The 10525-nt window shown below is 43.0% G+C and overlaps 1 pseudogene; it reads left to right on the top strand.

Annotated features, from left to right (window-relative positions):
- The window catches only part of LOC124245431 (magnesium transporter MRS2 homolog, mitochondrial-like), an 81167-nt pseudogene extending 71035 nt beyond the window's left edge, over positions 1 to 10132 (top strand).
- The last annotated feature ends 393 nt before the right edge of the window (positions 10133 to 10525 follow it).

Below are 10525 nucleotides of genomic sequence, written 5' to 3'. Positions count from 1 at the left end.
CACGGACCATGACTGCTTCTGCTTCCGTCCACGTGTGTATATACTACACTATACACAGGATGCCTCCGACTCTAATCTGACGACACAGGGCTCCTTCTAGCCTTCCCTGCCGCCCATCTCCCCCCCCGCAACAGTGAGGAGCCTGGCGCCCACCAACCTCCGTCCATTTACTTTTGTTCAACCCTCTTGATCATTTTTTAACTGGGTTGTTTGTCCTGTGATCGAATTGTAGGAGTTCCTTGTTTATTCCTTATTATTGTGGACATGTCTTTTATCAGATACATGTGTTACAAATATTTTTTCCCAGTTCATGGCTCGCCTTTTCATTTTCTTTCAAAGATCACGAGTTTTTCATTTTGATGAAGTCCTACTTATTGATTTTTTTCTTTTAGGGTTTGTGCTTTTGTGTCCCCTCTAAGAAATGTTAGCTTAACCCAAGGTCTCAAAGATTGTCTCCTATGTTTTCTTCTAGACATTTCATAGGTTCAGCTCTTACATTTAGGTCAATGATCCATTTTGAGCTAATTTTTGTCAACTTAGTTCTCATAAAACTACATTTTTATTTTTGTATTCATATTTCTTTGGTTATAAATATTCAAATTACATTAGGACAGTAACAAGTACAACCATCACAAACAGCTCAGGAAGGCACGGCTGAGTGTCGGGGTGCGTGCTGCTCCCCAGGGAGAAGGCGCGGAGCACCCAGGTCCCCCGGCTCGCCTCTTCAGCGCTGGGCTCCCGGGGGCCAGACGCGCTGAGGAAATTGACCAGCTTGGGTTAATTTGGCATTAAGTGAATGGGAGGTAGGTTAAAAAAATCTACCAGATATAAACAAGCGAGTTGATAGATCAATTTTGTGTGTGCCAACCTAGCCCCAAATTGTGCCTTATTTTTGGATGTCACAATTTTAAAAAAATTGACACTCTAGAACGGTGTTTACAAACTGTTCTTCAGAGTCCTAGGTTGCATGGGCGTTAACTCAGTAACGCTCCAGTGAGAGAAGTTGTTAGTTTTATCTTTTTCTTCTGTTTTGCATAGATTACTTGTTTCTTTTCTAGCAGTTCTATAGCTTAAAAAAAAAAAGAGAGAGTAAAAGTCGGAAATCATGAGTGAACAAGTACCCAGGATTCCATCAGCTGTGAGTATGCTGTGGCCCAACCAACAGCCGCTGCCCCCTGTTTCCCTCTCACAGAGCCCTGGCTCTGCCCCAGGAACCGTGTGCCCGTGTGGTGGACACTGGCCGAGCTGCAAGGGGTGCCAGGTGCAGACCCAGGGCCCAGCCCGGTCCTGCTTGATCCCGCCTCCCGGAGATGTTACAGTCCCGAGGCATTTCTCTGAGTTTCCACTTCTTGCTTGTTCGGGCTTTATAAGGAAGGTTGCCAGGTAAATTAGTAAATGGTGACACGTACGTAACCTCATAAGGAGGTCCTGACTCACTTTAGCTATTTAAGGCTGATTCATGAATAGCCTCACCAGGTTGGCTCACGTTTGCTTATCTCAAGGGAGAAGGGCGACCACTCTCTCTAGTTTCCTCGGAAGACAGTTCGTCTTATCAGTCCTAAGGCCAGGACGTAGTGCACTTGCTTAGTTCTCCTGAGCAGAACTTCTTTCTGAAAATATAAGCTTAGAATATTGCTTTCCTTACCTTCAAAGTATTTTTAAGCTTGAGTGATGATGCGCTGTTGAAGAAAAACTTTCTTATTTGATCTGATTTGATTAAATCAGAAGTTCCATTTTATGATGTAGGTAGACAGAATCTTAGAGTACAATCATTTTGGCTAATTATTAATTTGAACTGTGTTGAGCAAATCATTTTTGCTGTTAAAAGAAGCTGCCTAGGGGCCGGCCCGGTGGCACAGCAGTTAAGTTTGCATGCTTCTCTTTGGCAGCCTGGGGTTCACAGGTTCAGATCCCAGGCATGGACTTACACACTGCTCATCAAGCCATGCTGTGGCGGCATCCCACATAGAAAATAGAGGAAGATTGGCACAGATGTTAGCTCAGCAGCAATCTTCCTCACCAAAAAAAAAAGGCAGGGGGGTAGTGGTTTAAACATTTAAAAAGTAAATGCTTACCTCCACTCCATCACTGGAAGGCGTGGCTGGAATAAGAATCAACAACAATGCCAAATAAAAAAAATAGAAGTCACTTACTCCCAACTACAATTGACAGAAGTGGAGACTGGGGGTCAGAAAGGCCAAGTGAGTAACTTGAGATCATATTCCGTGTCATTGGCGGGAGCCTAAATCCAAGTGTCTGTACTTCCAGTCTCGTGTTGCCAGCGGTGGTCGTTTTCCATTAAATTATCTATAGTGGGGCTGGTTGTATTTGTTGTGGCCATCTTTATGGCGGACATCAGTGACCAGTCTAACTGGTCAGTCTTCATCACCTAGGGGTGAAAATGATGTAGGAAGTTAACTCTTCTGTCTCGTTCACTTCTGATGGATAGAATTCAGCCTTGCTGTAGCTGCCCGGGATTTTCAGTTGGTTGTGTGAGCACAGGGGCCATCAACCTCTCCAGGTTTCCATTTCAATCCTGGGGGAAAAGAATTAATAGATCTTAATCTAGTACATAGTATAAGTATCTTATATAAGTTAATTAAACAATGAGGAAATCCCACATGTGAAGCACTTCATGGATAATGAAGCACTTTCACATATATCACAACCCTATGAGCCATTATTCACTTTGCAGATGTAGGGGAGGAAGACATTTCCTCTACCCACTCTGGGTCCTTCTGGCCAGAGAACGAATTAAATTCACATGAGAGAGAACAACAGGAGAAGATTAAACAAAACTTTATAACATGTATACATGGGAGAGGCTCAGGCAACCTGAGCAACTTGCCAAAATGGTGGAAGCCAGCAACTTAAATACCATCCTCAGCTAAAGACAAAGGAGGATGTTGTGGGGGTGCTGGGAGTCAGTTACGGGAGGTTACCACACAAGTACAGTAAACAAGAGTCAGGTTATTATGCAGATTTAATTCCTTGCCTTCTGCATTGATAAGAGTTTCTAGAGATAAGGTCATCCCCACTTTTTCCTGGTACAGAGAGGGAGACATCTTTACAGACGGAGATTTCCTTTACAATGTAAATGTCTCTCAACAAAGGGCAAGTAAATTCTGCTTTTCAGAGTTTCTCTCATGTCTGCAGTTTTTAAAAGTAACCAACCCAAAATAATCCTCATGCCAAAGAGACGTATGTTGGGGTGGCCAATTCCAGTCCCCTACACAGATAAGAGATAGGAATTGTCCAACTGAGTTGCAAAGCCAGACTGGAAACGAGTTCTTCTATCTCCAAATGCAATGCTTTTTCCAAATTTTGCCTTTTGCAAATCACTCAAGAAATTATTTACTTTTCATTATAATGAATGTAATTAACTCGTGGCCAGAAAGAAAATGAGTGAAGGCCAAATGTTTTCCTCATCTGTTATAGTCTAATACTTGGAAAAAAGTTAAACCCATACAAGGAAGGCATAAGCACTTACAGTAGATTGTGTTAACGCACAACACACACTGAACGTTTGTGACGCACCACAAGCTGGTGGTTGTGAGTGGACAACCTGTTGCTGGGAGTAATTCATAAACTGTAAACAGTAATGCAGAGTGTTATTATTTTAAGAAAAAACTCACAAATTAGTTAGAGCCCACAATCCCTGGATGTCACTAGACAAAGGCCAAAATTAAAGACTCAAGAATGCTCACTTATGGGGCTGCCCCGGGGCCGAGTGGTTAAGTTCGTGTGCTCTGCTTCAGCAGCCCAGGGTTTTGACAGTTCGGATCCTGGGCGCAGACATGGCATCACTCATCAAGCCATGGTGAGGCAGCGTCCCACATGCCACAACTAGAAGGACCCACAACTAGAAAATGTAAAACTATGTGCTGGGGGACTTTGGGGAGAAAATGGAAAGAATAAACTCTTTGGAATGCTTACTTGAAAGAAATCTCGCCAGTCACCTATTTCAGTGACGGCCTCTTCAAGATGAGGAAACCCAGAAGGGAGGCGTTAACTGACTTGCCAAATATCACTAAACCAGCTATGTAACCGCAGCCCCTGCAGGACCAGATCAACTGACCCCATCTTATCAACAGAGTAATTAAAAGTGGTCTTTCAGGAACTGAGACCCCCTTGTCCAGTTCAGGCCAGTTGAGACCATCAACCCATCAACTGGGCCTGCGCAAATGCTCAATAAGTGACCTTTTTGATGTCGAGGAGCTAAAAACTGCACCCTCAGATCATTACACACTGCCATTTTGTGAACATGCATCCTAGAGAGAGGCACAAAGCTTGACTATGCTTGCGCAGGTCATCAACTACCTCACCTCTCCTCGCCTCCAATCATCTATCCCCACACTTCAGCCCACCTGCCCTTCCTCCCATAAATGGTGCCCCAAGCCCTCCATCAGGGAGACAGATCTGAGGGCATGCACCCCCCCATCTCCCTGCAGATCAATCTCGCAGAATAAAGCTGATTTCTTTTCCCAAACGCTGATGCCATGATCACTGGGATTTTTTATGTGGTTCGGGTAGGAGAACCCCATTTGTGTGGTGACAGTTAGTGTCAAAGCAAGATCATCGTTCCAGAAAAGGTTAAAGTTTCAGGACACAATGAGAGGTCTGGGGACTTTTTTGGAACTCTAGCATCAGGAACCCAACACTGGCTTGACTTGTCTACAGCAAGTGAACAAAACACAAAGGAAGCCCCTAGTTTCTTTCTCAATACTGGGGTTAGGGGGCAATTCCCACCCCACTTCCTGCAATCGTGGGAAGGCGACTAATGCGTTTATGCACAATAGCTATCCATGACGGAAGCACCTGACACAATGATCAGGTAAAGTTGGGTCATTTACATTTCAACTATTTTGTTTTTTTCACAAAAGTGAAAAATACTGATGGTCTTGATACAGTCCCAGAAAGCTCAAGGTATCACTCTCACTGTTACACAGGATACTTTGAGCTGGGAATTCAAAAAGGTGTTATTTCCACAGCACGTTAGCATAACAAACAACAAACACCTTCAGTCAATGAGCATGACAATATATAGGATTAATGCAGTGTAGACAAATGAGATATGATCAGTAAGTGAATGCTTTGTTATCAGTCCACTTTACTCATATCAGAGAGTTTCCTCCCACTTCAAAGCCATCTCAGCTGCCATTGACTCCCAGTGTAGGAAATGGAGGAATCCGTTAACGAGCACTGCTGTCGACAGGGAATCTATATTCTTTCAAGTCAGTGGGACACCGCCGGCAGAGAAGCCACGCATCTGTGGTCTGTGAGCTCTTGAGTACCCATCCACCTTACTGAATGGCAGATAATGAAGTCATGCGAACAGAGAGGAAGGACGGGCCACTCAACTGCTCTTTAAAAACCTGTTTCAAAATACTCCTCAAAGTGCGTAGAGGAGGATGAGAGAGATGAGGCAAAGGAGGAGACAGCAGGAGGGGGTCTGTGATGACGTCAGGTCCACGCAGCTGCAGCACGGCTCCGGCCTCGCTCACTCAGGCTGCTGTGGGCTTCAGGGTCCTGACTGCAAGTGTTAATTGGATCCGCCAAATTTGGGTATTTCACCTAATTAAAATGATTTGAGGATTTGTTTGCAAAAACACTAACTTAAAAGAATAAAATCTCCTCTATGGAGGTTTAACTAACAGGCAAAAATACACACAACAAATTCTAAATCAAGCAATAGGAATAAATATTCTTAGCAAATTACAAATGACAAGAGATTTTCACATATTGGGGTATATGGGGTAACTATTGGAGTTCAAAACTGATTCAGTTTGAACTAAAAAGCCTGATTTATGGCCTATCAAATATACATTGTATATCTGCTTACCCATGACAGTAAAGAATGTGCTCTCTTCAGATAAGAATGTGTCCTTCCCCGCCTAGCCCCACTGGTAACGCCCTACTGGTGATGCCGGATTAGTCCCTTTCCTGGCATCAGGGTCATGTTGACCCGATAATCTGCAACTGAACACCTCTTTGAAAATGTATGCTGGGTGTGTTTGATGTATGTTCTTTGTTCTACAAAGATATGAGACTGCACTGAAACCCATGCTTCTCCGGAATGCTTTCTAAGGCCTTCCCGGGTTATAATCCTCACTCTGGCTCAAATAAATTCACCTCATTTCCCCTCTCTATGGGATGGTTATCGGTTGTTTGTGTCGACACAAATAACAATCCCATGTCACTAGACATCAATAAAACACAGTAAAACTCAGTAACGGGGATAGACTCTACGTCCTCCATGTTAAGTATAATTTTCAAAAAATAAAACCATGATGCCCAAGCAAATATAAAATTAACACACATTAAAGATTTTATTTAACTCGCTAACCAATGAGAGAACCAATGTGATGTTATGACAAGCTCAAAAAGCATTTAAGAAGCTGGAGTATTTACAGGAAAATTAACAAAGAAATGTAAGACAAGCTTGCTGGGTTAGATATAGGCTGGTAACGACCAATAGGCCACAAGCCTCTGGGGGTGCCTGTTCCACCAGGCTTGACCACCACCTCTGCCTGACAAAGCCTTTGTTTACGAGCCACCTCACCCGTCTGGGCCTTTAATCAATAGCAGGCATTGCTAAGAACTAAGCGTATTCCCTACGCATCGTGAGTGGCCTCTGCCCCTGTTTTATATTGTGTGTGCATGTGCCTTATTTCCAAGTTTCGGGTAATTTTTCTGGCATGTTCTTTCGTTACTTAGCTCCTTAGCTCCTTACAGAACCATAATCTAGATGGATCCAAACCAGTCCACGGATCAGGACGAATATCCTAATCGACCAAGAGTTCTCGTTCTCTCTGCCCGCTTTATTTAGTAGTCATTAAACTACAATGGCTTTCAAATCACATGGATTTCGTCAAATATATTTCCTATTGCCCAGGTTTTCTGTATTTAATTTTGCACAAACCATGGAATTAAGGCAATGTTGGAGATGTGCCCACTGTGTGTGAGCAGTCCTTAGTAAAGCTTCCTGCAACTCATCCGAGGTGCCTCCGTGGTTGCATTTGGGGGCCCTGGAGCTCTCGCTGGCTCTGGGTAGTGGGGAGAAAACAGGGTCTTTCAGGCTAACCTCAGACAGAAGGATTCCCTCTCTTTGCTCAAAACCCGTCTCCTCTCTGGTTCTTTCTTGCCCTTTGCTTTGTTTGTTCCATTCCACTCTATTTCTTTGACTTTCTCCAAGTACCATCTGATAAAATCTGATCACTTTTCTAGAATTTTCATGGCTACCTATTTTATAGCCTCTAACCTATAAATCACTTAAAACGGAAGATAAGGCGTGTTATTAAATAAAACGACAACTCAATCTGAAATTACTTCTCAGCCCCAAATAAAAGACCACTGGCAATTTGGAAAACAGTGAGTTGACAGAATCATCCTTTCACCAAAATTTGTACTTGAAATATCACCTCACACCTGTTAGAATAGCTACCTTCTAGAAGAGATAACAAGTGTTGCGAGAATGTAGAGACAAGGGAACCTTGATGCACTGTCAGTGGGAATGTAAACTGGGGCAGCCACTGTGGAAAACAGTGTGGAGGTTCCTCAAAAAATGGCCATATGGCCCAGCAATTCCATTTCTGGGTATTTATCCGAAGCAAACGAATATGGGACGTCATAGAGACATTTGCACGCTCACGTTTTTTGCAGCATCGTCCAAAGTAGCTAAGATATGGAGACAACCAAGTGTGCCCATCAATGGATGGATGGGTGAGAAGTTGTGGTGTAAATATATACACAAGGGAACATTATTCAGCCGTAACAAAGAAGGTCATCCTGCCACTTGCAACAACGTGGATGGGTTGAGGGCATTGTGCTAAGTGAGATAAGTCAGACAGAGAAAGACAAATACTGTATGATCTCACTCATATGTGAAACCTAAAAAAGACAAACTCAGAGAAACAGAGAGCAGAGTGGTTGTCGCCAGGGGCTGGGGCGGGCGAGAGGACAGACGTTGTCTACAGGCACAAACTCGCAACTAGGGCGTTGTAAACAAGCCCTGAAGATCTAATGCATAGCGTAGTGAGTATAGATGACGATATGTGTTATCATCACCACCCTTGCTAAGAGGCTATGACTTAATTATTCCAACCACTAGAAGGAAATGATAATTATCTAACATAATAGAGGTGCTAATTATTGCTACAATGGCAATCATATTACTATATATTAATGTATCAAATTAACATACTGAACACCTTAAATTTACACAGTGTTATATGCCAAATATGCTTCAATTTAGAAAATGTACAATGTCCATTTTGTTTTACATACCTAAATACAAATGGATTTATGAGCATTCTTAAATGCAAGAGATTTATAAAGTATATGATCCTTAATCATATACTATGCTTTCTTCCCAAGGTAACGATAGATTAGGTTCCCAAATGTATAAATTACAGACATCCATCACCCTTATTTGTCACCTAGCATTTAGATATCCTTCTCTGCATTTCATTTAATACAACATAAACCTTTAACAAACTCAAGGAGAAAGCATCAATATAGAAAATCTGTATTACTTATTTGAAATGCATATAGTGAGCGTCCTGGGTGTGGTGCTGACAGAGCTTTGCAAAACATCTACTTAGTCAAATAACATCTACAGAATTGCTTCATACATCTACGAATCTGGTAACCTCTGCCCTCGCTATCGATTCTTATTCAGTCTTCTGGGAACTCCAGCTCGCTTTATCATAATAAATCTAAATGGACATTGCGTTCTCATCATTTCTAATCTGAGGAGAAACATTCTTGTTATTTCTGCAACTAATTATTTTCAGTAGTCAAACTCAGGGCTCAAGATCAAGCTTAAGGTCAAAACTAATGGGAAAGACAAGTACCTTCAACCCCAGAGTAAAATGGCTTAAATAGTGGCCTTGAGCCTGGATGGAAGAGAAGCACTGAATTCGTGATGGACAGATTGAGAACGAACTCTTCTAAGGTTAGTACATGTGAGAGCAAGTCAGAGGAGTTCAAACGGGTGTAATTCGAGAGCATCAACTCATCCTTTCACTTCCTACACCACTTGTTCCACTGAACCACGTGATGGGGCTGTGTTTCATGCTGTGGTTTCATTTGGTTACTTTTTGTGTTCAACATATTTTTCCATTTTAAAAATTAAAACAATGAGCCAAATAGAGAAAAAGAAGATACATTGCAACATGAAACCATTTTGGGCATAATTTCTGCCCTAAGTGGTTCCACATAAACTGAAACAACACACAGGACAGATGTACAGAAGTTTTACGTGGGGATTTTAAAACTTAGGGATAGGAAATAGTTGAATCTCCTGTGATTCTGTTGATAAAATATCAGAAACATTCAAAACTTTGAAAGGAAACAGTAGTCGCTATATGGCCTTGGCCTCAAAAAATTGAACCTACAGAAGATCATCCAGCAGGTGGAAAATCAATACTCCCCAAAGTCCATTCGAAATCACTTTGTTTCATCAGATGCAGCCACGCTACAAAACAGAGGCCTCGGTGGGACAGGAAGTCTCCCAACTGAGAGACTCAAGAGGCCCAGATCCTAAGCCGTCCCCTGTTAACGCCAAGAAACTGTAACTTCACCTCTCCAGGCCTCAGCGTTTTATTTGTAAATTGAAGGAATCTCTAGACGCCAGCTCTGACGTTCTAGAAGTCAAGGTTTCTATGAGCATCACAGTGTTCAAAGCTCCCAGCCGCCTTCACGCAGAGCGCCCTCAATGGATCCCTTCTTCTCATCTAACGCTACTTTCTTTTTTCAATTTATTTACTATTTAAAATTTTTCCTTCTTCTCCTCAAAGCCCCCCAGTACACAGGTGTATATTCTAGTTGCAGGCCCTTCTGGTTGTGGCACGTGGGACACCGCCTCAGCGTGGCCTGACGAGCGGGGCTAGGTCTGCGCCCAGGACCCGAACCAGCGAAACCCTGCGCTGCAGTAGCGGAACCGGTGAACTTAACCACTCGGCTGCGGGGCCGACCCCACAGCACTACTTTCAAAAAGGGCTCCTCCTGGCTGAAAATTGAAAGCACTAAACACAGACATCCGTCTCCACGGTTCTGTCCAGGCATGCCTCTTCTCTGCCCTTACAGGCTGCGGGCAGAGCGGCTTTGGCAGCAGGTGGACCTCAGCTGAAATGTCAGCCTTGCCAGTAACTAGCTTATGACCATCTTGAGCAAGTCACTTAATTTCTCTGAGATTTGGTTTCCTCATCAGTAAAATAAGCCTGCATATGAATAGTCTCTTTATTATAAGGTTTTGTGAAGATTAAATGAGATGACACATAAAAAGCCTTTGGTGTGGCACCTGCTACGTGTGTTCAATTATTGCTGTTGACTCTCTCTTCCTGTTTCGACACGTGCTGTGGATTTGTGTGCGTGGGGGGGCTTTTGGCTTGAAGGTGAGCAGAGATGGGTACAGTAGAGTGACAGAGAGTGGGGGTGGGGAGGGCAAATATAAAATGCCCAATGTAAGCTTCGCAAAGAAGATCTGCAGGACAATTATTTTTGAGTCTATTCGTAAAGCTAA

This window comes from Equus quagga, chromosome 1 (assembly GCF_021613505.1).
Source record: "Equus quagga isolate Etosha38 chromosome 1, UCLA_HA_Equagga_1.0, whole genome shotgun sequence".
Taxonomy (NCBI): Eukaryota; Metazoa; Chordata; class Mammalia; order Perissodactyla; family Equidae; genus Equus; species Equus quagga.
Note: the sequence above shows the minus strand (reverse complement) of the source record. Positions and strands in the feature narration are given on the sequence as shown.